Source organism: Phyllobates terribilis, unplaced genomic scaffold, assembly GCF_046119375.1.
Source record: "Phyllobates terribilis strain yellow unplaced genomic scaffold, ASM4611937v1 Scaffold_3__8_contigs__length_932513732, whole genome shotgun sequence".
Classification (NCBI taxonomy): domain Eukaryota; kingdom Metazoa; phylum Chordata; class Amphibia; order Anura; family Dendrobatidae; genus Phyllobates; species Phyllobates terribilis.
In genome coordinates this window covers 306137999-306163268 of record NW_027362763.1, presented here as the reverse complement: position 1 = coordinate 306163268, position 25270 = coordinate 306137999, and the positions used below count along the sequence as shown (strand labels likewise).

The 25270-nt window shown below is 45.7% G+C and overlaps 1 protein-coding gene across 3 annotated transcripts in view; it reads left to right on the top strand.

Moving 5' to 3' along the window:
* The window catches only part of GNB4 (G protein subunit beta 4), a 126698-nt gene that overhangs the window by 68749 nt on the left and 32679 nt on the right, over positions 1-25270 (top strand). The window contains exon 1 of one of the 3 annotated variants that reach the window (XM_073674956.1): positions 5928-6010. The exons of the other annotated variants lie outside the window; for them this stretch is intronic. The gene's annotated coding sequence lies outside the window, so the exon portion shown is untranslated. Of the gene's footprint in view, positions 1-5927; positions 6011-25270 lie in introns of those variants that run through there. 3 annotated transcript variants of the gene reach the window in all.

Sequence of the window (25270 nt, the reverse complement as noted above, 5' to 3'; positions counted from 1 at the left end):
TAGTAGATCATTAGAGACTTTAGTGAGGGGTGTTTCAGTAAAGTGTGAAGAGCGGAAACCGGATTGTAGAGGGTCGAGAAGACAGTTATTTGAGAGATATAGGGATGGCTGCATGTCTATGTGGGCCCTTTGGTAAAAAGTCACAGAGTTTATCCTGATTACACACCCTCAGGTTAATGGCTCATGTGCTGTCCGACTATAAACCAGACAGCACACTGCCTAATGTAACTCAATAGGGCTGTTCAGATGACAGATTTTTCACAAAGACCAAATGTCCATGGGAAAAAATTGCAACAAGTCCATGGGTGTATAAAATTAAAATCGGATCCCACGCAAAACATCTATGTGGTAACCGATATTTATGGATACATTTCCATTATTAACTTAGGAAACTATTTCATCTTGTACATTTTTGAATATAAAATGTATGAAAATGGATCGTACAGGGGCGTAAAAGATGGAGACATGGGTGGCACAGGGATGAAAATATGGATGTAAATCGTCAGTGTTTTTCTGGCTGAATCTCAGATGATTTTTCATATGCTCGTCTGAATCCAGTCTAACATTTAGGCCACGGCCCCACTCAGTATTTGTCCGGGGTCCCACTAGCAAATTTAAAATCGGTCCGATTTTGATGCAGGAGAGTCGGACGAGTGTTCTGCGATTTTGTATCTGATTCTTCTGCGATTGTAAAGCGATTCTGCGTTTTTTTTCCCTACTCTCAGTGTATGTGATGCTATTTACATCCGTTTTTCGTGAGATTGTGATGCAATTTCCTGGGACAGTGGAGAATGTTACTACAAAATCACATGGCATTCAGATTAATCGAGTGCCGTCCGATTTAAAATCGCCTCTATTGATTTTTACTGCTGAATGCGATCTGATTTGCAATTACAGTCGCAGCATGCTGCATTTTTTTTCAAGTCCGATTGCGATCCGATCCGAGTTCGATAAAAAAATTGCAGATGAACACAGAATCATAGAATAACATTGGTTCAAATGCAATCCGTTTTTTTTATCGGATTGCATTCATCCAATTTCATCGCAAGTGGGAGCGAGCCTTTTGATCAGTATTCGGCTAGTATTTTTTCTCAGGAGTGGGAGCCAAAACCAGGTGAGGAACAATCAGAGAAAAGGTATAATAGAAACAAGTCACCAATTCTGCATTTATCACCCACTCCTGGTTTTGACTTCCACTCCTGAGAAAAAATACTGACTGAATACTGACCAAATACTGATAGTGGAGCCGTGGCCTTACTGGAAATATGGTGTTCATGAGATCAGCACAGCATAACACCATACTATCCAGCTTCAGCTATGCAGGTTTTAGTTGTGGATCCCATTCTAGCTTTATCAAAATAAAACTGAATCACAGCCTAGTTTACTTTGCGAGTACTAATGTCATCTTGTGTAGAATGAGTGGATAATCCAGGACATATAAGTTTGCGTCATGATTTTTAAGATCCTGGTAAGATTGTGTGCATAACTAATATGGTTCGAATATTTCATCAGGATTGTTATTAATCATCAGGACATGTTGGTATGAGGTTACGTACTTAAAAAATTGCAGTGTTTTACAGATGAGTATGACCTCCATTACTGCTCCTACAGTCCCATTCCTATTTAGATGCATAGCTCGGCACATTTGTCCAGAAGACCCAAGAAAGCTTGAAGACAATCTGTATGTTCTATATGATTTCCCAGAAACTGATAGAACTGGGAATGACTGTTATGCCCACTGTAGAGAACCTAGAATAAAAACAATGAATGTATACCTTGCAGTAAGTAAGTAAATAGTTTTAATAAATGCAAAAAAACATAAGGTACTTGGTTTAAATATTTTTGCTCAAAAATGCGTAAAAGCTATCCCAATGAGATGAGGTTAAACCATCAGAAGTACAGACCTTAGTAGAAGTTTATGGGGTTCTTACTTTCATACATATGAATGTGACAAGAATTGTAGAATGCTTCATCAATTGCCGTGTCTGAGGCATTGTTTCTAGGGGAGAAAATCTGAATTGACCACCCATGCAGGGCTCCATACATCAGCACAGCGAGGGTACGAGTGCCTGCCGTCAGTTTTCATGCACACTAGTCTGTCAGGTGCATAATGCCATGCCTCCTTCAGATATACAGTTTATTCATATGTAATCCCCTTTTTTTATAAGTAATTTCTTACCCAAGCGCCTAGTCAATGTTTTACTGTTTTTCCTGGCTCCTCTGTCAAAATTGTACTCTAATCTAAGCACAAACAATGGTCGCCTTGCAATCTTGTGAGTCATGGCTATGCAATTCCTCCAACTTTATCCAGGTACATTTGGAACACTTTGAGTTAGGCTCATTCAAATGTTCTTTTTTTTCTTGTACATGAAAAAATGGTCCGATTTCCATAAGTGTTTTGGGATCAGATTTCCATCAGTGTTTGGGATCAGATTTCCATCAGTGTTTGGGATCAGATTTCCATCAGTGACTGGGATCAGATTTCCATCAGTGTTTTGGGATCAGATTTCCATCAGTGACTGGGATCAGATTTCCATCAGTGTTTGGGATCAGATTTCCATCAGTGACTGGGATCAGATTTCCATCAGTGACTGGGATCAGATTTCCATCAGTGTTTGGAATCAGATTTCCATCAGTGTTTGGAATCAGATTTCCATCAGTGTTTGGGATCAGATTTCCATCAGTGTTTTGGGATCAGATTTCCATCAGTGTTTTGAGATCAGATTTCCATCAGTGTTTGGGATCAGATTTCCATCAGTGTTTGGAATCAGATTTCCATCAGTGTTTGGGATCAGATTTCCATCAGTGTTTGGAATCAGATTTCCATCAGTGTTTGGGATCAAATTTACATAAGTGTTTGGGATCAGATTTCCATCAGTGTTAGGGATCAAATGTTAACATTTTTTTTATATCAGATTTCCATCAGTGTTTGGAATCAGATTTCCATTAGTGTTTAGGATCAGTGTGCTGGATCTGATTTTCATCAGTGCTTATGATGATCTGATTTTCATCAGTGTGCTGGATATAATTTTCATCAGTGTGCTGGATCTTATTTTCATCAGTGTGCTGGATCTGATTTTCATCAGTGCTTATGATGATCTGATTTTCATCAGTGTGCTGGATATAATTTTCTTCAGTGTGCTGGATCTTATTTTCATCAGTGTGCTGGATCTGATTTTCATCAGTATTTGTGATCAAACTTTCATCAGTGTGCTGGATCTGATTTTCATCAGTGTTTATGATCTGATTTTCATCAGTGTTTGTGATCTGATTTTCATCAGTGTTTGTGATCAGATTTTCATCAGTGTTTGGTCAGTTTGTGTGGGTGATTTCGACCCATGACTAGGATCTAAAATGAACATATTTCCGTGATTTTTTTTGTGAACACACAGTCTGCTAAAACACACGACATGTGAGCAGCTCCATAGACTATAATGGCTACTTGTTGTATTCGAGAAAAACACGGACAGAAACCGTACATGAAAAAAGCACATCTGAATGAGGCATTCGTTTAATTTAAACTAAAAAATGCTGGGAACCACATATGTTCTTAGCCTTAGCGGGATATTCCCATCTCAGAGATTTGTGGCATGTTCTGTGGATGCCTGAGATGGACTTACTCCTTAAAGCACCTGTGTGTGCGCTAATTTCTGTCACAATGACATTGAGTTGGGGGTCAGGAGAACTCCTTTTTGTGTGGCCCACATCTATTGGACATTTATGATGTATCCTTTGGATATGCAATAGATGTGTGATATTGAAATACCCCTGTAGAAAGATCAATCTAAAATATTATATGGACAAATTAAGCATTTTTTTTTTTGAGGATATTAATTTAAATGTTGTTATTTTGGAAATCCATTCTGGTTGTCATTTTACTGCTTGTCTTTACCATTGTTGTATTTTTATGGTGTCCTGCTTCATGTCATTCCATTCACACATATTCAGACTCCAGAGTTTAGTATATTCATTCCATACAGTAAACTATTAATTCAGAGTTGAGATGGGGCAGGGGTGTCTTTAGTAATACAAAATGTCATTCTGCTGACACAGGTCTACACTCAGCATAGCTCCTTCATCCCATACCAACCTTGGGCTTGAGGATTTGCTGAATGTGTAACCCTTGTTTAGCCGGTAGTACAATACTTAGTGTAGTAGGTTGGCTCACTCGGCTGCACATAGAGGTAGACATAGGAACGCTGTCTCTTTAAATCTTGCATGTGGCTGCGGGGATCCGCCCGCTCAGGAAAAAACAAGAAAAGGTTTAGCTTTCCTTATCATGAAAACACAGCTCTGGAGCTTACACCTCCAGGCACACCAAACACTGATTGAGCCAGAAGGCTTTGTATTTATCCTCTGGACTCCACCCTGGGGTGGAGATATGGTGAACAGCCTCCCACCCACTCTAGGGCTGTTCACTCAACCTAGCCCTAAACATGGCCCAATAACCCCTCTCAGCACTTAGTGTGCTGGAGCATTTTCCTATGTTCTTATCACTGAAGCTAACAACCTCAGTGATGTATATCTCCCCTCCAGTATTTTGTCAGTGACTTTGTCACAGTAGCAAGAAGAATGTGATGCAGTGTGCCTAATACATTGCCCGGCCATGGGTGTCATAACTGACATTTTACAGTATTGATTGGTTCCTACTTATCTTCTGATTCTTATTGTAACACCCCTTTATGTATATAGCACCAACTCAGTACACACAAGCTTTGGATTAGCAATTGTATTTTGCCACACCTATTTCTATACGGTAATTCTTGTAAATGTGCAGCATATGGACTAATGCAAGCCAATAGGATAACTGCAGATGAACATTTTTAAACACAGACCCGGTGAAAAAAAAAATCGAAGTATGGACTAGTCTGATGGCTTGATGGCTTTTCAATCACACCCACCAAGGAAACTCAAAGGGGGCTTGGAATAATGTATGCTATACTGACACCATACACTATGGCATTTTTTTATGGATCCATTGTTTTCATTGACAAAGAAAACTAAAATTTTTCCTTTTATTATTATTTTTTTTAAAGAGAAGCTGTCATTACATTCATAGTGCCTGAATTTCGAGCAATATGAGTCAGAGCATGGATGCGAAATTGCGGCGTTTACGGGCAAACATACTTTGAGAAGCCGTTTAGGGACTATAGGGAGAAACCTGACTTCTGCCCGCCCCGCTCCTGTTGGTTGACAGGTCTCTCCTCATGAATACACATGTAATAGATCTGTCAATCAACTGGAGCTGGTAAAATATGCCAGCCAGTGTCTGATTCATGCTTCCCATGGTTGGAGCAGTACAAATCTAATGACGAGTTCCCTTTAAATTGTTATTCTGGATAAATCAGCTGCCATATGGATGTAATAAACGGACATACAGACAACATTTGGATAGTAATATAGATTTAAAAAATTATCCATTTTTCTGGATGAAAAATGACGATTTTATATACATATACACTCATCTGAATCTGGCTAAGACTGGCCCACAGGGGAGCCGGTGAATCCTCCGGTGGGCCCCTGTGCAGGAGTGGGCCCTTACCCCCCTACAAGAGCAGTGATTGGCATGATACACTCCATTCATCATGTACAATGGCAGCACCTCATCATTTACCAAACTATCCAGTGTATTATGATATAGAAGCACGGGTGTGTGAACAAGGGTCAGGTCATATTGCATGTAGCTGAACAGTGGGCCCTTAGAGTCGATGTTACTGGCGGGCCCCTGGCGTCCCAGTCCGACACTGCCCTAAGATTAGTTCAAAGGCGTTGTGAATGGTACAGTATAGTTATCATGTCTGCTGTGAGAACCGCATTGCATGTGGAAGATTCCTTCCTTCCATGATAGGATTTATAATAATTTATGGGGCATTGTAGGCAAGGAACTGGTTAAGTTTCCTTTTTGTGACGCAGGCCCTGAATCCCATGGCAACTGTCTGTCATGTGGGCTCAGCCTGTGTTGCAGGGGAAGAAGCTTCCTGCTGCTGGGAGTTGCTAGGCTTCAGTGTCAGTAAGTAACATGGAAAATGTCTCCCTGCTCAGATGAGGTGCTGTCGCCATGTGTTTTATTGTTAGTGTGCCATCCTGAAGGGCTGTGGCCTGGCCCCTGGGTCTACGGTGCTGGCTGCTCTCCTCAGAGCAGGCGTCCAAGTGTGGCTGGCTAGGGGCACGTGACGGCTTCTTGCAATTTAGCAAAATGGATCTGAGCATATTGCAGAGGAGGGGTCCCAGTGCGATGTAACTATCCAAAAATGAGGCTGTGAGTGGCAAAATATATTCGCATCTCTGCATCATTGTTCTCGTCAGCACTCCTGTGAAGCATGTTGCTATATGAAAAGACAAATTAACCATTCAGGTACACATGTAATGCTAAATATATTGCTGGATACCACAGATCTACAGTGGAGAAAATAAGTATTTGATACACTGCTGATTTTGCAAGTTTTCCCACCTACAAAGAATAGAGAGGTCTGTAATATTTATTGTAGGTATACTTCACCTGTGAGTGACAGAAAATAGAAAAAATCCAGCAAATCGCATCTCATGATTTTTACATACTTAATTTGCATTTTGCTGCATGAAATAAGTATTTGATACAAAAGAAAAACAGAACTTAATATTTGGTATAGAAACCTATGTTTGCCATTACAGAGGTCAGACGTTTCCTGTAGTTCTTGACCAGGTTTGCACACACTGCAGCAGGGATTTTGGCCCACTTCTCCATACAGATCTTCTCCAGATATTTCAGGTTTCGGGGCTGTTGCTGGGCAACATTGAGATTCTATTGGGTTATGGTCTGGAGACTGGCTAGGCCACTCCAGGACCTTGAAATGCTTCTTACGGAGCCACTCCTTAGTTGCCTTGGCTGTTTGTTTCGGGTCATTGTCATGCTGGAAGACCCAGCCATGACCTATCTTCAATACTCTTACTGAGAGAAGGTAGTTGTTGGCCAAAATCTCGTGATACATGACCCCATCCATCCTCCCTTTGATACGGTGCAGTTGTCCTGTCCCCTTTGCAGAAAAGCACCCCCAAAGTATGATGTTTCCCCCACCATGCTTCACGGTTAGGATGGTGTTCTTGGGGTTGTACTCATCCTTCTTCTTCCTCCAAACACGGCGAGTGAAGTTGATACCAAAAAGTTCTATTTTGGTCTCACCTGACCTTCTCCCATGCCTCCTCTAGATCATCCATTGGCGAACTTCAAACTGGCCTGAACATGTGCAGGCGTGAGCAGAGGGGCCTTGCATGCCCTGCAGGATTTTAATCCATGACTGCGTAGTGTGTTACTAATGGTAATATTTGAGACTGTGGTCCCAGCTCTCTTCAGGTCATTGACGAGGTCCTCCCGTGTAGTTCTGGGCTGATTCCTGACCTTTCTCAGAATCAGCCTTACCCCACAAGGCGAGATCTTGCCTGGAGCCCCAGACCAAGGAAGATTGACAGTCATTTTGTGTTTCTTCCATTTTCTAATAATTGTGCCAACAGTTGTTGCCGTTGCACTAAGCTTCTTGCCTATTGTCCTGTAGCAAATCCCAGTCTTGTGTAGGTCTACAATTTTGTGCATGGTGAGACAGCTCTTTGGTCTTGGCCATGGTGGAGAGGTTGGAGTGTGATTGATTGAGTGTGTGGACAGGTGTCTTTTATATAGGTAACGAGTTTAAACAGGTGCAATTAATACAAGTAATGAGTGCAGAGTAGGAGGGCTTCTTATAGAAAAACTAACAGGTCTGTGAGAGCCAGAATTCTTGCTGGTTAGTAGCTGCTCAAATACTTATTTCATGCAATAAAATGCAATTTAATTATTTAAAAATCATACAATGTGATCTTCTGAGTTTTTTTAGATTCTTTCTCTCACAGTTGAAGTGTACCTACTGTAACATACCTGGTGGCGTCCTTGCATAGCGGTCCATCTCCCACTGTGCAAGAGCGCGCACTTGATCTCCAATCCAGAATGTCTCTCTGGCTTCCCTCCATGCTGTCTGTTTGCTTCTGTTTCTGCTGCTTAAGGGCGGTGCCCGATCACTTCCTGCTTTTTGTACCTGCTGCAGGCACACCCCTTGTGCGTCCTCAGCCTATTGCTGTCTGTCTCCTGGTATTTAACCCAGCTGCTCCCATGAATCCCTGCCTGAGCATTGTGTTTCATTCAGTGTGCTCTTTCACTCTGAATGTGCCAGGTCCATTTCTGTGTTTGCTTGCTTGCCTTTCTTGTAGGCTGTATTTCCAGTCCTGTCTGAACACGCTCCTTGCCTGTTCTTTCCGCCTTCTAGGGGCCGCATACCTAGACCTGCTCCTGCATCTTGTCTGTCCTGTCTGAACATGCTCCTAGCCTGTTCCTTCCGCCTTCTAGGGGCTGCATACCTAGACCCGCTCCTGTATATTGCTACTGTGTCTGTTCTTGTCTGTATACTCTTCTAGCCTGTTTTCTGTGTTTCTCTATGTCCGTACCTTTCCATTTTCTGCAGAGTCTGAACTCGTACCTAACTCCTGCTCGTTGTCACTGTACTCCCGTTTGTGGTCCACTCGCTACTTCACTGCAAGTACCCTGTGGGTATCTGGTTCTGCCTTTCCCTTCCTGTCTGTTCCGTGTGAACAGAGCCCTGTCCCCCCTGCTCTGCCTTGCTCACCGCTCCGGCGGTTCTAGCCTGCTCTGCCTTGCTCACCGCTCCGGCGGTTCTAGCCTGCTCTGCCTTGCTCACCCCTCTGGCGGTTCTAGCCTGCTCTGCCTTGCTCACCGCTCCGGCGGTTCTAGCCTGCTCTGCCTTGCTCACCGCTCCGGCGGTTCTAGCCTGCTCTGCCTTGCTCACCGCTCCGGCGGTTCCAGCCTGATCTGCCTTGCTCACCGCTCCGGCGGTTCTAGCCTGCTCTGCCTTGCTCACCGCTCCGGCGGTTCTAGCGTGCTCTGCCTTGCTTACCGCTCCGGCGGTTCTAGCCTGCTCTGCCTTGCTCACTGCTCCGGCAGCCTTGCTCCGCTCTGACCCTTTTCCTCACCGCTCCAAGCGGCCTCGTCCTGCTCTACTCTTGCTCACCGCTCCAGGCGGCCTCGTCCTGCTCTACTCTTGCTCACCGCTCCAGGCGGCCTCGTCCTGCCCTGCTCTTGCTCACCGCTTCAGGCGGCCTCGTCTTGCCCTGCTCTCGCTCACCACTCTGGGCGGCCTTACTCTGCTGTGTTTGTCCGCCACATCTGTGGTTCTGTTCCTGAGTCCCAGTGTGCACTGGGTCCTATCCCGCCTGTGTTCCTACCTGCTAGTGCCTCCCTGTCTGCACTCTAGCCGTGCTTGCCTGTACCCGCCTGCCTGCATACCCGCCTGCCTGCATACCAGTCGTGCCTGCCTATACCCACCAGTCTGTGTGCCAGCCTAACCTGTCTGTTCCTGTATTCCCCTGTGTGGGTCAACAGCCGTGTCCGGGGTCTGTCCTGGAGTAGCACCTGGTCCCTCTGCTCGGTTCCTCCTTGGTGCACTGGCGTCGTGTGCCGTCGTGCGACCCTGGTCGGATCGGGTGAATACAATACATAGTTACGCCCCTCCAGGCATTCACTCTCCGGCACGGTCCAGTGGAATCACACGCACACGCCGCTCAGCCCGGGTGTGTGCATTACACCTACGATAGAAATTACAGACCTCTCCATTCTTTGTAGGTGGGAAAACTTGCAAAATCAGCAGTATTAAATACTTATTTTCCCCACTGTATGTATATGCAGTGTGTTCTGGTTTGTGAATTCACACAGCTCTACGTGTCCGTAATGTGTCCAGTTGTCAGCTCACCATGACATACAAATCATGTGAACTTCATCCCTATCGATATACAAGGCAATATGTATGTATGTGAATGGTACATGATCTTGGAGTGGTTGCTCCCTATTGTATACAATGTGTGAGGTTCCCGCAGGAATCAGTGATCTCTGCTGCCTAAGGCCGGGTTCAGACTGCTGTGATTCAGCTATCTATAATATAATCAGGGATGTGTCCTTCTGTCCGAAGCCTCTATAGGTTGCGTATATTCAATGCGTCCGCGCAGTCTGGCCGCAGACAGATAGACACATCCACATCCCAGACAGGGATGAGGAGTGTGGCGCTGGAGATCGCGGTATGCGTAGGCACTGAGTGCATACCGCAGTCTCCGGCGCCATAAACACATACCTGTTTGGGTCCGATATCTCAGAAAAGGCCGGGGGAGGCGTGTGGTGCTGGAATCAGTTCTTGTGCATAGCGCCATATCCAGAGCCATTTAGTGAAGACAAATAATGACAAAATGGCTCCGGACAGCTAGGTATGCGCATGCTCTTACTCCGGCTCCATTTTGTTGAATACACTCTGCACATTTCAATAAAATGGCGCCGGATATCGCACTATACACAGGCACTGATTCCAGCGCCATTTTAGTAAAATAACGCAGATGATGCGCTGAAGAGGAGCTGTGGAAAGGTGAGTAGGAGTGCTTTATCTTTTTTTTATTTATGGATGAATGGGGGAGCATATACCAGAATGGGGGCGCACAAAACAGGATGGGGGACCAGGATTGGGGAGCATGGACCAGGATGTGGGGGAGCATATACCAGGATGGGGGACCAGGATTGGGGAGCATATACCAGGATAGGGGACCAGGATGGGGGGAAGCATATACCAGGATGGGGGACCAGGATTGGGGAGCATATACCAGGATGGGGGGAAGCATATACCAGGATGGGGGACCAGGATGGGGGGAAGCATATACCAGGATGGGGGACCAGGATGGGGGGAAGCATATACCAGGATGGGGGACCATATTCCAGGATGTGGGAGTATGTACCAGGATGGGAGGCCATATTCCAGGATGGGGGACCAGACTTGGGGAGCATATATCAGGATAGGGGACCAGGAATGGGGCGCATATACCAGGATGGGAGATTAGGATGGGGGAAGCATATACCAGGATGGGGGAGCATATATCAGGATGGGGAAGCACATAACAGGATGGGGGAGCATATACCGGGATGGGGGAGCATATTCCAAGATTGGGACCAGAATGGGGGAGCATATACCAGGATTGGGGACCAGGATGGGGGACAGCATATACAAGGATGGGGGGAAGCATATACCAGGATGGGGGGAAGCATTTACCAGGATGGGGGGGGCATATTCCAGAATAGGGGACCAGGGTGTGGGAGTATATACCAGGATGGGGGACCATATTCCAGGATGGGGGATCATAATTGGGGAGCACATACTAGGATAGGGGACCAGAATTGGGGAGCATATACCAGAATGGGAGACCAGGATGGGGGGGCATATACCAGGATGGGGGAGCACGTAACAGGATGGGGGAGCATATACTTGGATGAGGGAGCATATTCCAAGGTGGGGACCAGAATGGGGGAGCATATACCAGGATGGGGGACCAGAATGGGGGGAAGCATATACTAGGATGGGGAACCAGGATGGGGGAAGCATATACAAGGATGGGGGGAAGCATATACCAGGATGGTGGGAAGCATTTACCAAGATGGGGGGCCATATTCCAGAATGGGGGACCAGGATGTGGGAGTATATACTAGGATGGTCGACCATATTCCAGGATGGGGGACCAGGATTGGGGAGCACATACCAGGATAGGGGACCAGAATTGGGGAGCACATACCAGAATGGGAGACCAGGATGGGGGGAGCATATACCAGGATGGGGGGGGCATAAACCAGAATGGGGGAGCATAAACCAGGATGGGGGAGCATATACCAGGATAGGGGAGCATATGCCAGGATGGGGGAGCATATACCAGGATGGGGGAGCATATACTAGGTTGGGGGACCAGGATTGGGGAGCACATACCAGGATAGGGGACCAGAATTGGGGAGCAATATACCAGGATGGGGGACCAGGATGGGGAGAAGCATATACTAGGATGGGGGGGAAGCTTATACAAGGATGGGGGGGAAGCATATACCAGGCTGGGGGGAAGCATATAACAGGATGGGGAAGCATATGCCAGGATGGGGGACCATATTCCAGGATAGGGGACCAGGATGTGGGAGTATATACCAGGATGGGGGAGCATATACCAGGATAGGGGACCAGGATTGGGGAGCATATACCAGGATAGGGGACCTGGATGGGAGGAAGCATATACCAGGATGGGGAGCATATACCAAGATGTGGGAGCATATACCAGTATGGGGGACCAGGATTGGAGAGCATATACCAGAATGGGGGCACATATACCAGGATGGAGGGGCATATACCAGGATGGAGGACCAGGATGGGGGAGCATATACCAGGATGGGAGACCAGGATGGGGGAAAGCATATACCAGGATGGGGGTCCAGGATAGTGGAGCATATACTAAGATGGGGGAGCATATATAAGGATGGGGGATCATATACCAGGATAGGGAAGCATATACCAGAATGGGCGAGCATATTCCAGGATGGGGGACCAGGATGTGGGAGTATATACCAGGATGGGGGAGCATACTCCAGGATAGGGGACCAGGATTGGGAAGCATATACCAGGATAGGGGACCAGGATTGGGGAGCATATACCAGGATAGAGGACCAGGATGGGGGAGCATATACCAGGATGACGGACCAGGATTCGGGAACATATACCAGGATAGGGGACCAGGATTGGGGAGCATATACCGGGATAGAGGGCCAGGATGGGGAAGCTTATACCAGGATGGAGGACCAGGATGGGGGAGCATATACCAGGATGGTGGACCAGGATTGGGGAGCATATACCAGGATCAGGGACCAGGATGGAGGAGTATATACCAGGATAGGAAACCAGGATGCGGGAGCATAAACCAGGATAGGGGAGCATATACCAGGATGGGGTAGCATTTACCAGGATAGGAGACCAGGATGGGGGTGCATATACCAGGATGGGGGATCATATACCAGGATAGGGGAGCATATACCAGGATAGGGGACCAGGATGTGGAGCATATACCAGGATAGCGGACCAGGATGGGGAAGCATATACCAGGATAAGGGACCAGGATGGGGAAGCATATACCGGGATAGGGGACCAGGATGGAGGAGCATATACCAGGATGGGGGCGCATATACCAGGATGGAGGACCAGGATGGGGAAGTATATACCAGGATGGGGGAGCATATACCAGGCTAGGGGACCAGGATGGGGGAGCATATAACAGGATAGGGGATCATGTACCAGGATAGGGGACAAGGTTGGGGGAGCATATACTAGGATAGGGGACCAGGATTGAGGAGCATATAGCAGGATAGGGGACCAGGATGGGGAAGCATATACTAGGATAGGGGACCATATACCAATAAAAATGCTCGCCCCCCAGGCGCAGAACGGGTTCAATAGCTTGTGTGTTATATCTGTGATTGTCAGCTATAGAACACGTAACCATTATAGTGTATGGAGTCTTTCACATGACTGTTTGGTTTTCACATTATGTCTGTTTTTAAAATCGCCGATAGAAGTCTATGTGTCTTTAAACATCACGGACAGCACATGAATATCATCTGTGTGCAAACCGTGCGCTGTCTGTGATTAACACTGCAATGGTTTAAGAAGAGCTTTGCTGATGAAACACTATGGGTAAAAACTGACACTGATCAAACTCTGATGAGAGTCGGAACCAAAACGCTGATGAACAGTGGACCGTGTTTTTACTCTCGATAAAAGTCACGGACGTCTGAATGAGGCTTTGGGGCGGGTTCAGGTGGCCACATTTTCGGTCAGCGTGCCGTCCATGTGCTCAACAGACCGAACACTGATCCAATAATAACCAGTGTGCCTGTGCACACCAGGAATTTTTAGCACACTGACTAAAACAAAAATCACAGTATGCACTGGTCTGGTGTGTATTTCACCCAGCCTACTGCAAGTCAATGTCAGGCAGCTCCTACGCTGGTCCGCTAAGCAGACGGGCACCCAGAGCACCACATCTTCGCAATTTGCAGATATGGTCCAAGGCTATGTGCACACGTTCAGGATTTGAAGCAGAAATTTCCTGAGCGTTTCGGCATCTCTTTGGCAGGAAAAACGCTTCAGAAAAAACGCCCGGCGATCCGGGTCACTTCTATAGCAGTGACATCAGCAATTACTGATGTCACTGCTGTAGAAGACTGCAATGTATACTGACAGGAATGTAAAATCACTCCTGTCAGTGTACATTGCTGCTACAGGAGTGAGGTCACTGGGGTTCATCAGCTACTGATCAGCTGATCAGCCCCGGTGACCTCACCACCATGGGAACATTCTTCAGATGATTGCTCACGTGACCGCAGGTCCTGGTAGCGCAGTAAACTGCTGGGAGCGAGCGCGCTCCCCACAGTGTAGCGCTGGCCGCCAGGAGGAGAGCATCACTGGGGACCGAGGACCAGGAGGACAACCGGGGAGCGCCGGACAATGAGTATATATATATATTTTTTTTACTTTCTTTTTTTAACCGCGGGCACGACGGCTCGGCTGAGCAGACTACTGCTTCCCCCAGCCGCACCGCTCTTGCTGTTATCAGCGGGAGTGGCATTCGGATGAGAGGAGTAGTAGACCTCCTTTGCCGACCTGAGTATCACCCGCAGTGCGTTTCCGCTGTGAATTTGCGCCCATTGGCTTTAATTGAAACACAGCAAATCCGCAGGTATAGATATTATACCTGCGGATTTTCTGCGGTTCAATTCAAGTCAATAGGTGCGAATTTGCAGTGGAAACGCGCAAAGAATGGACATGCTGCATTTTTTTTCCACAATGGTAATCCTGAGTGGAAATTTCTGCATCATGTGCAGAGCACATCAGGATTACCATTGCAATAGCTGGCAGACCGATTGTCAAGCGTTTTTGCAGCATTTCCGCAGCGGAAAAACATCAGCGGAAACGCAGCAAAAACGCTTTGTGTGCACATACCCTAAGGCCTCCTTTACATGTCCGTGTTTCCAGTATGTGTGGTATCCGTTTTTTTCATAGATACCACACATACCCATTATAATCTATGGTGCTGTGCACATATCTGTTTTTCCGTGCAAAACACTTGGAAACATGTCCATTTTTTCCAGCAGCATGGATGACAAGGGCCAATACAAGTCTATGGCTCTGTGAGAAACACGTACAGCACAGGGATGGCATCCATGTGTGTTTAACATTGCAGAAGATAGGAGAAGCTTTGTCATTTCTTTTATCCATACCAGAAAAACACTGATGACACACTGATGGTAAAAACGGACATACTGATGACACACTGATCCAAAACACTGATGACACATTGATGGTAGAAACGGAGACATGGATGACACACTGATGGTAAAAACGGACACACGGACAATACACTGATGGTAAAAACTGACACACTGATGACACACTGATCCAAAACACTGATGACACACTGATGATGAAAACGGACATATGGATAACACACTAATGGTAGAAACGGACACACTGATGACACACTGATGGTAAAAACGGACATACTGATGACACACTGATCCAAAACACTGATGACACATTGATGGTAGAAACGGAGACATGGATGACACACTGATGGTAAAAACGGACACACGGACAATACACTGATGGTAAAAACTGACACACTGATGACACACTGATCCAAAACACTGATGATGAAAACGGACATATGGATAACACACTAATGGTAGAAACGGACACACTGATGACACACTGATAGTAAAAACGGACACACGGACAATTACGCTGATGGTAAAAATGGACACACTGATGGTAAAAACGGACACACGGATGACACACTGATCCAAAACACTGATGACATACTGAAGGTAAAGACAAACACATGGATAACACACTGATGGTAGAAACGGACACACTGATGGAAAACACTGATGACACTGGTACCAGTTTTTCACGTATGTGTTTTATATGGTCGTGTGAAGGAGGCCTTGGGTGGGTTTCACACATCTGTGGACAGGCCGCAGGTAAAATGAGGGTCAGGAGACCCACGGTCAGTCCAGACTCGAACCATGAAACACGGATGTATGAAATCATCCAAAGATACATAGGACAAGATTCCCAAAGAATCCATGTTAAAGAGGTGGTCCACTACATTGTATAATGCCCCCATTGATTTAAATCTTGTAAATAAGTCTTTTTGTAAATACCTTCTTCTGTGCCTGTGAATGGCGCTATCGCTGCTCGCTCAGTCCACATCATGTGCCCCGGGCTGCAGCCGCCGCTGATATCACATCAACTTCTGGATTTCCTGGATTCACCCTCCTGAGTGACTGGGCTGTGGGCACCGTTTCACCGCATGTCACAGCCCAGTATCCACCGCCCACAGCCCAGTCAATCAGAGGGATGCATGCAACTGGGTCACGCCTGGGGGAATCCAGAAAATTCCGAAGTTGACGTGACGTCAGCGGCGGTGGCTACAGCCGGGGTCACGTGATGCAGACTGAGTGGTCAGTGATAGCATCGCTCACAGGCACATATGGCCGCAGTATATATTTACAAAAAGACTTATTTACAAGGTTTAAATCAATGGGGGCATTACACAATGTAATGAACTACCTCTTTAATTATCCATATATCTGTATGGCACACATAAATTCATAATATATTTTCTGCAGGATATGTGAGTCAGAAATCAATCCTTCTTATTTAACAAACTAGATGGTGGCCTGATTCTAACGCATCGGGTATTCTAGAATATGTATGCGGCCGACCGGGCGCGACTAATCAGCGAAGCAGTGTCTAAATGGGTTGTGCACTACTTTAAATTCAGGACAGCCGGCGGCCGCGACCAATCATTGAACCGTGTTAGTGAGGACCGGGGAGCGGCGCTGCCTGTGCGGGTACTTCCGCAGCGAGCGCCGGCTGCATCTCCCGGCTGCATCACCGCTGATCTCCGTGCGGCAGATGAGCCGCTAACGGCCGCCATCTTGTTCTGAAATCCCGCGTCACTGATTGGCCGCGGCCGGACCAATCAGCGACGCGGGATTTCCTGGACGGACAGACCGACGGGATAAGCCGATTATATAGTAGATTATGTGATGCCTCACAAGAGTAAATGATATACAAAATTAAACATTTTTGTGCACCTGGGCCATAGCACCATAATAATGACCTTTCGCTTTTTTTTTTCTAATATCTGAAGCCAAAAAAATGTAATGGACTTTTATTATTCATTGAAAAGCAAATACTAATGAACAGCCAATCACACACGTCTCATCCATGAGGGGGTGGCTGCTTAGTATTAAAAGGTTATGTTTAAGTTTTGACTTGGACTTTGAAGTTAATCTGCTTCAAAAACTATATGAAAAAATTTCTTGAATGCACTCAAGTAAAGCTCCCTTAAGGCTGCGTTCCCATGATCATTTTATTAGGCTGCATATTTTCGAAAAAATGCAAGTAACTTAATAGGTGCAGAAAATCTGCGACGTCATATATTACCAAAAGGTCATCATGGAAACATAGCCTAACGTGCCAGAATAAAATAATAAAATCCTTATACTCACCTGTTCTAAGTGTCCCCCGTTATAATCCTCTGACCGCTGACGCTGGAGAGAATGAGCCGCTCCAGCGAGCGGCTCGGGAGCTGCGCTCAGTGAGTGACAGAACACCACTCCTGAGCTCAGCTCCGGAGCGGATCATTCTTCCCGGCGTTAGCATTCAGAGGATTACAATGGGGGGACACCTACTGTAGAAGAAGTGAGTATAAGGATTTCATTATTTTGTTCTTATTTTTAAACAGGGACACAGCTGGAGCAGACACTACTACCCTCATCATTGTCCCTGCTGGTGCTGATCGCAGCTCTGGCTGGGAACCATGACGAGGGCAGTGTTCAGCACCAGGCACTTGGGAAAAGCGTTAACTGTACACTGATTCCCAGGCGCTGGTACGTGTGATCCTGATGCGGCACACAGTTGCCACATGTGTGACACGCACGGACACACGGGACATGGATATCTCTGGTGCCGGTTTTTCCGGTGCTGGAAATATACGGATGTGTGAAACCGGCCTAAGGATGGGTCATCAATGTAAAAGTAGTGGACAACCTCTTTAAGGTGATAAAAATGAGGTTTTAGTTGGTAGTTTAGAAAAGATACGCAAGTTTGCAACCTACATCAAGAGTCCTCATAGTCAGTGGAATAACTAGGAGAGTCTGGGTCCCCTAGCAAATTTTTGTGTTCAAATAATTTTTATTAAGGGGATTTTTTACATAAAACGGGGTGAAGGGGGGAAGACAGTATAAAATATGAATATAAATATTGTAGTAAACAACATAGAAAAAAGAAAAAAATACAACAAATGAGCATAAAGCAGAAACATACATTTCTTCCCTAATAACCTAAAAAATGAAAAGAAAATTATTAAGGACAATCTGAAGGAGAACTTGGAGAGAAAGGGGATAGGGGAAAAGGAGAGGAGGAGGAATGGGGAAGGAAAGGGCTGAAATACTGGTAAGAAAAGGAGAAGGAAGATAGGAAAGGGAAAGTGAAGGGAAAGTCTGAAGGAGAACTTGGACCTAGCAAATTTTTGAATAAGGAGCCTTTGTATAGATGTAAAACATAACAGAATAGATAATAGTTTATTGATCGCTGGTGATCTGACCCCCAGCGATCCTGACAACAGGGCACTAGATCCTAATAGCAGATCTCAATAGTCCCTCTTGGATAGAGTGAAGGTGCACAATTCTCGACCTTCACTCCATTGTCTTGGGATTGTCAGAGAAAGACAAATGCAGTGCTTGAATATTATGGATTGTGCTCTTCTTGATCGTTGAGAGTCCCAGCGTTCAGACCAATGGTCAGAAAGTTGTCACCTATCCTCTGTGCCTAACTTCATACAACATGAACCAGATCTAATACCCTCTAATCTTATGTAATAGTCAGGCAGCGGAAACTAATGGTGCATTTACATCTACTGATCCAGCCTCTTAAATGACGACTGATTGAGTACATGCAAGCCTATAGGCAGTTGTTTACTGGTCTATTTAGACAGGCAGAGCATAAATCAATGTGCACAGAACGATCGTTAATACGTTGCGCTGCCGAGAACAATGAATTTTAAGTTGGTATATAAATCACCGCACCTGATGAACGAGTGATTTGCTTGTTCGTCGGGCAATTGCCAGCCCATTTTGACGAGCACCTAATCAGGAACGAGCATTTCTAAAAACGCCGCTCTCCAATTATTGCCGTCTAAATGGGCCATTACGCCTCATTCAGACGTCTTTGTTTGGTATCGAATGCAATAAAATGGTGTCATCAGCGCTTTGTATCAGTGTTTCATTAGTATTTGGTCAGTCAGGTTTTACCATTAATAATTTTAATGTATAGATAAATAAATTACAAAGCTTCTTCTATACATTACATTGTTAATCATGTACATCACATGGACTGCAAATAGATGCCATCTGAAATGGACATGTCTCCATGATTTTTGCATGGACACGCAGTCTGTAGAAAAACCCCAGACATGTCAGCAGCCTCATAGATTATAATGGGTACGCGTTCCATCTGAAAATCATGGACAGAACACGTATGTGAAAATCATTTGTCTCAATGAGCCTTAAAATGCATCAAATTTATCAGTGGATCAAGCTGGATGATAATCTGGTGGGTATTTTAGATTGCCCATACTATTAGATCAGACGGCTGCCTAGCACCTTCTGAGCACCCACTACACGCACTGACATCCCATTCTCTAGTTATTAGTTGTCTTACTTTTAGACCACATGTTCGGTAAAAAAAAACTTGACCCTACCTTTAGCCAATTTGGTGAATTTTACAAATTCCACAACCAGGTTTTTAGATACTTTAGACACTTTATAGATGTGTCTACTGAGGACAAAAGGTGTCTAAAACCCTTAAAGGGCAGCTTGAATCCGACCCTGGCAGCGCGATTACAGCCAGGTATGTTTTACTCTGAAACGCTGCAAATCGTTAGAGAAAATGTAGTTTGAAGAGCAAGGGACAATTGGGAGTGTCCTGACTAGTCTGTCAGCGCTCCTGGGCGGCTCCTCCCCACCACGATCCAGTTGATTGATAGATTTTTCCCTTTGCACACAGATGGGAGAGACCTGTCAATCAACTGGAGCAGGTTTAGATTCATGCCATCTGTTATTCAGGCAGTATGATGACAGGTTCCCTTTAATAATTGTGATACATGGCATGTACACCAAACTCCTGGTGTATAACCTCCCCTAGTGTGAGCCAATGTCATAAATTTAGTAAATCTTGTAATTGCCAAGTTCTAGTTTACACTACATATTATACAGCAATGTGGACCATTACTCCAAATTTGCCACGGCATATCTTTTTTTTAATAATAATAATTTTTATTTTTATAGTGCCAACATGTTCCGCAGCACTTTACAATTTTAGGGGGGACTTATACAAACAATAAAGAATAAGCATTTCTCAAATCAAAAGGAGTGAGGGCCCTGCTCGCAAGTTTACAGTCTATGAGGACTGGTTAATAGTAAGGCTTTGGCAGCCTACGCTGTCCTATGTGGGGGCCACCTTGCGATATTATTATTTATTATTATAGCTCCATTTATTCCATAGCACTTTACATGTGAAAAAGGGGTATACATAGCGAAAACAATACGACTGGTACAGAAGGAGAGAGGATCCTCCCCGCGAGGGCTCACAGTCTACAAGGGATGAGTGAGGATACAGTAGGTGAGGGTAGGGCTGGTCGTGGAGCGGTATGGTGGAGCGAGGGTTACTGCAGGTTGTAGGCTTGTCGGAAGAGGTGAGTCTTCAGGTTCCTTTTTAAGGTTTCCAAGGTCGGCGAGAGTCTGATATGTTGGGGTAGAGAGTTCCAGAGTAGGGCGGAAGCACGGGAGAAATCTTGTATGCGATTGTGGGAGGAGGAGATAAGAGGGAAGTAGAGAAGGAGATCTTGTGAGAATCGGAGGTTGGGTGCTGGTATGTACCAGGAGACTAGGTCAGAGATATATGGAGTAGACAGGTTGTGGATGGCTTTGTATGCCATGGTTAGGGTTTTGAACTGCAGTCTCTGAGCAATGGGGAGCCAGGGAAGAGATTGACAGAGAGGAGAGGCCGGAGAATAGCATGGGGACAGATGGATTAGTCAGGCAGCAGAGTTTAGGATAGATTGGAGGGGTGCAAGAGTGTTGGAAAGGAGGCCACAGAGCAGGAGGTTGCTGTAGTCGAGGCGGGAGATGATGAGGGTGTGCACTAGTGTTTTTGCAGATTCATAGTTGAGGAATGTGCGGATCCGGGAGATATTTTTAAGTTGGAGTCAGCAGGAAGTGGAAAGGGCTTGGATATGTGGTTTGAAGACGATATACATTTTTCCAATGAGACTCTATGCCCACTGTATACCCTTGAGCCAGATGCACACATTCTGGGTTCACGGACTGTGGTCGGATGGGATGACCTGTTAGGAGCAGCTGGGTCTTCCGATCCGAGCACAGTCCAGGAACCCAAAACCTGTGAACCCAGCCTTATAATTAGTCATTAGGAGTTACTCAGAAGAACTCAATCCCTTGGAATCCTTATGCGGTCCAGTGGCTGTACACATTACATAGCTCTTGGCCAAATGATCATCAGCTGTCTCTCCCGACTCATTCCTGTGTTCTCAATGAGAAAGCTGTGGCAAAACTTCTCTGGCAGCGGTTTATTTACTCGCCATCATCTGTCGGTGCAATTCTACAGTTCGGATCCTTCTCCCTCCCCCCGACATCATATTCTCAGGAGGCCCCAATACATGTTGGATGATTGCCCAATCCCGCCAGTTTTCTGTATGGATGACTTATCTAATGAATATGGGTCTTTACCAGTCAGCAGTACACAGGGACAGTAATGCTTACCACTGACCCTTTACTGCAGTAAGTGGCACAACATCCACTAAAAGTGCCGTAGCCTGAAGCTTGCGAACCCCAATGTAACATCTCCATCAGGTCTCTTATCAATCATGGGTCTTTAATAGTGTTGGTCTTCATGTATGGACGTTTTGGTCTCTGTATACTTCAGGGCCTGGGTGCGACTGTTACCTTTGTACCTACTATGGTTACACCCCCGTCTTAATGGAATGGGTATAGCTGAACATTGCTATACTTGTATAGATGATTTTTTGATTTTAAAAGAAACCTGTCAGGTGATTCATGCTGCCCAAACCACTGGTGATTGACCGGTCTCTCCCTATGTACACACAAAAGATAGAGACTGTTAATCACCTGCAGCAGCGCTGAAAAGAGTTGACAGGAGCGGGAGCTGGACTAATCTGGTCTTTGCCTATGGTCCTTGGCTGGATCTTCAGAATCACCTGACAGGTTCCCTTTTAATGTAGTGGATTAATATAAACTCTTCAACATTGAAATTCCAACATCTATAAGGAAAAATCATAGAATAATTGAAATCACAGTATGTATAGCCATGGTAATGATATGCAAATGATAAAAAATAGAAACACAATTTTCAAAAAATCTTGATTGACTAAGAATTGAGTAGGAGAAATAACACACGCTTACACGCCTTGGCTGCTGTCAATGAGCTTAATAAGTTGTCTGAGGAATATTCTGCCACACTGACTGCACTTGGGCAGAGTAATCATCAATATACACTGCTGGCAGCCGCCCTTACAATTGCTGATAAAGGACATCCCAGGCCATGGTAGCACATTTAGGCCATGCAGACTGCTCACACTAGCACGAGCAATATGTGGCCTGGTGTCTTCGTGTTGAAAAACGGCTCCTAGGAAACTATGGAGAAATGGCCGTACTCCTAGCTCTACCACCACTGCGCTGTTAGTGTACCTGGAAAGAAGGCTACGGTACATTATGTTGCCCCACACCATAATTCCAGGAGTAGGACTCGTGTCATGATCCCTTGTGAAGTCCTTCTCATTGTGTTGCCCACATGGTCTCCAAAGCAATCTCCTGCTATCAGGTGCGGAAAAAGTGGGACTCGTTCAAGTCGCCATTGCTGTTTTGCACCATAATAGCTTTTGAGGGTGGTGGCGTGAGGTGAATGAAGAGGTCTTTATGGGGAATGTCACACCGGCCCTACTCCTGGGATTATGGTGTGGGGTGGCATAATGTACAGTAGCCTCTTCTAGTCTTCATACCTGGTGCACTAACAGCTCGGTGTTACATAGATTTGGTGGTGGAAACAGTGGTGTGTCCATTTCTCCAAATTGTGCCAGGAGCCATTTTTCAACACGACAATGTCAGGTTGAATGTTCCTCGTACTGCTATGAACAGCCTACGTGGCCTAAACGTTTCCGGGCCTGTCTCCCATTGAGCACATCTAGGATGTAATTGGTCGGCAACTACAAAGGGAGCAGCCAGCAGCGGATTGTGATGATTTGGTGCCCAGGTGCATTCAGCGTGGCAGAACCTTCCTCAGACAACCAGTAATGAGCTCATTTGTAGCACGTAAGTAACATGTCTGGCAATCCGGCGACTTCCATCATTCCAGCTTTGCCTTTTTGGTGTTGCAATGTTAATGCTGAGCAGTATCTATGCATATGGTATGGTAGTACGGTCGTGTGTGTGTATATTGTGTGTGTATACTTATGACCATGTCATCTCCCGGCTGCTCGCAGCAGATGTACCCCGACCGGCGGCCTCGCTCCCCGGTCCTCCCTTCACACTTGCCGTTGGAAGATCAGCGGCTTATACTCAAGTCAATAAATTTTCCCAGTTTTTTGTTGTAAAATTAGGGGTCTCGGCTTATACTCGGGTCACCGCGCACAGGCAGCATGTGACCCCCGGCTGCAGCTGGCTCTTGCTTCCGTTTATGTCATGACTATTTGCGGCTGCAGCCAAGGGGTCTCCTGTTTCGCGTTCCACGGTGTGTGATGGGCTGTGGGTGGGGTTATCCCCCATCCCCCATCCCGTCACACCCGGCATCCACTGTACGCGCATTCATTGACAGAGCGTGCGGTGGATGCTGGGTGTGACACGATGGGCGATAACCCCGCCCACAGCCCTCATTCGCCATGGTACGCAGAACAGGAGACCCCTGCCTGCAGCCGCAAATAGTTGTGATGTAAGCGGAAGCAAGAGCCGGCTGCAGCCGGGGGAATTATGTGCTGGCTGTGCATGGTCAGCGATGTTGTCACAAGTAGTATTGACAACATGACGTAATTACAAAATTCATTAGGGGCCCTGGGGGGATACATTGGGGGGTTAATTTAAAGTAGTGCACAACCCATTTAAACACTGCTTCACTGATTAGTCGTGCCCGGTCGGCCGCATACATATTCTAGAATACCCGATGCGTTAGAATCGGGCCACCATCTAGTATATACAGTCATATGAAAAAGTTTGGGCACCCCTATTAATCTTAAGCTTAATGTTTTATAAAAATTGGTGTTTTTGCAACAGCTATTTCAGTTTGATATATGTAATAACTGTTGGACACAGTAATGTTTCTGCCTTGAAATGAGGTTTATTGTACTAACAGAAAATGTGCAATCTGCATTCAAACAAAATTTGAAAGGTGCATAAGTATGGGCACCCTTATCATTTTCTTGTTTTAAATACTCCTACCTACTTTTTACTGACTTACTAAAGCACTTTTTTTGGTTTTGTAACCTCATGGAGCTTTGAACTTTATAGCCAGGTGTATGCAATCATGAGAAAAGCTACTTAAAGTGGCCACTTGCAAGTTGTTCTCCTGTTTGAATCTCCTCTGAAGAGTGGCATCATGTGCTCCTCAAAACAACTGTCAAATGATGTGAAAACAAAGATTATTCAACATAGTTGTTCAGGGGAAGCATACAAAAAGCTGTCTCAGAGATTTAACCTGTCAGTTTCCACTGTGAGGAACATAGTAAGGAAATGGAAGAACACAGGGACAGTTCTTGTTAAGGCCAGAAGTGGCAGGCCAAGAAAAACATCAGAAAGGCAGAGAAGAAGAATGGTGAGATCAGTCAAGGACAATCCTCAGACCACCTCCAGAGAGCTGCAGCATCAACTTGCTGCAGATGGTGTCACTGTGCATCGGTCAACTATACAAGGCACTTTGCACAAGGAGAAGCTGTATGGGAGAGTGATGCGAAAGAAGCCGTTTCTGCAAGCACGCCACAAACAGAGTTGGCTGAGGTATGCAAAAGCACATTTGGAGAAGCCAATTTCTTTTTGGAAGAAGGTCCTGTGGACTGATGAAATCAAGATTGAGTTATTTGGTCATACAAAAAGGCGTTATGCATGGTGGCAAAAAAACACAGCATGCCAAGAAAAACACTTGCTACCCACAGTAAAATTTGGTGGAGGTTCCATCATGCTTTGGGGCTGTGTGGTCAATGCTGGCACTGGGAATCTTGTTAAAGTTGAGGGACGCATGGATTCCACTCAGTATCAGCAGAT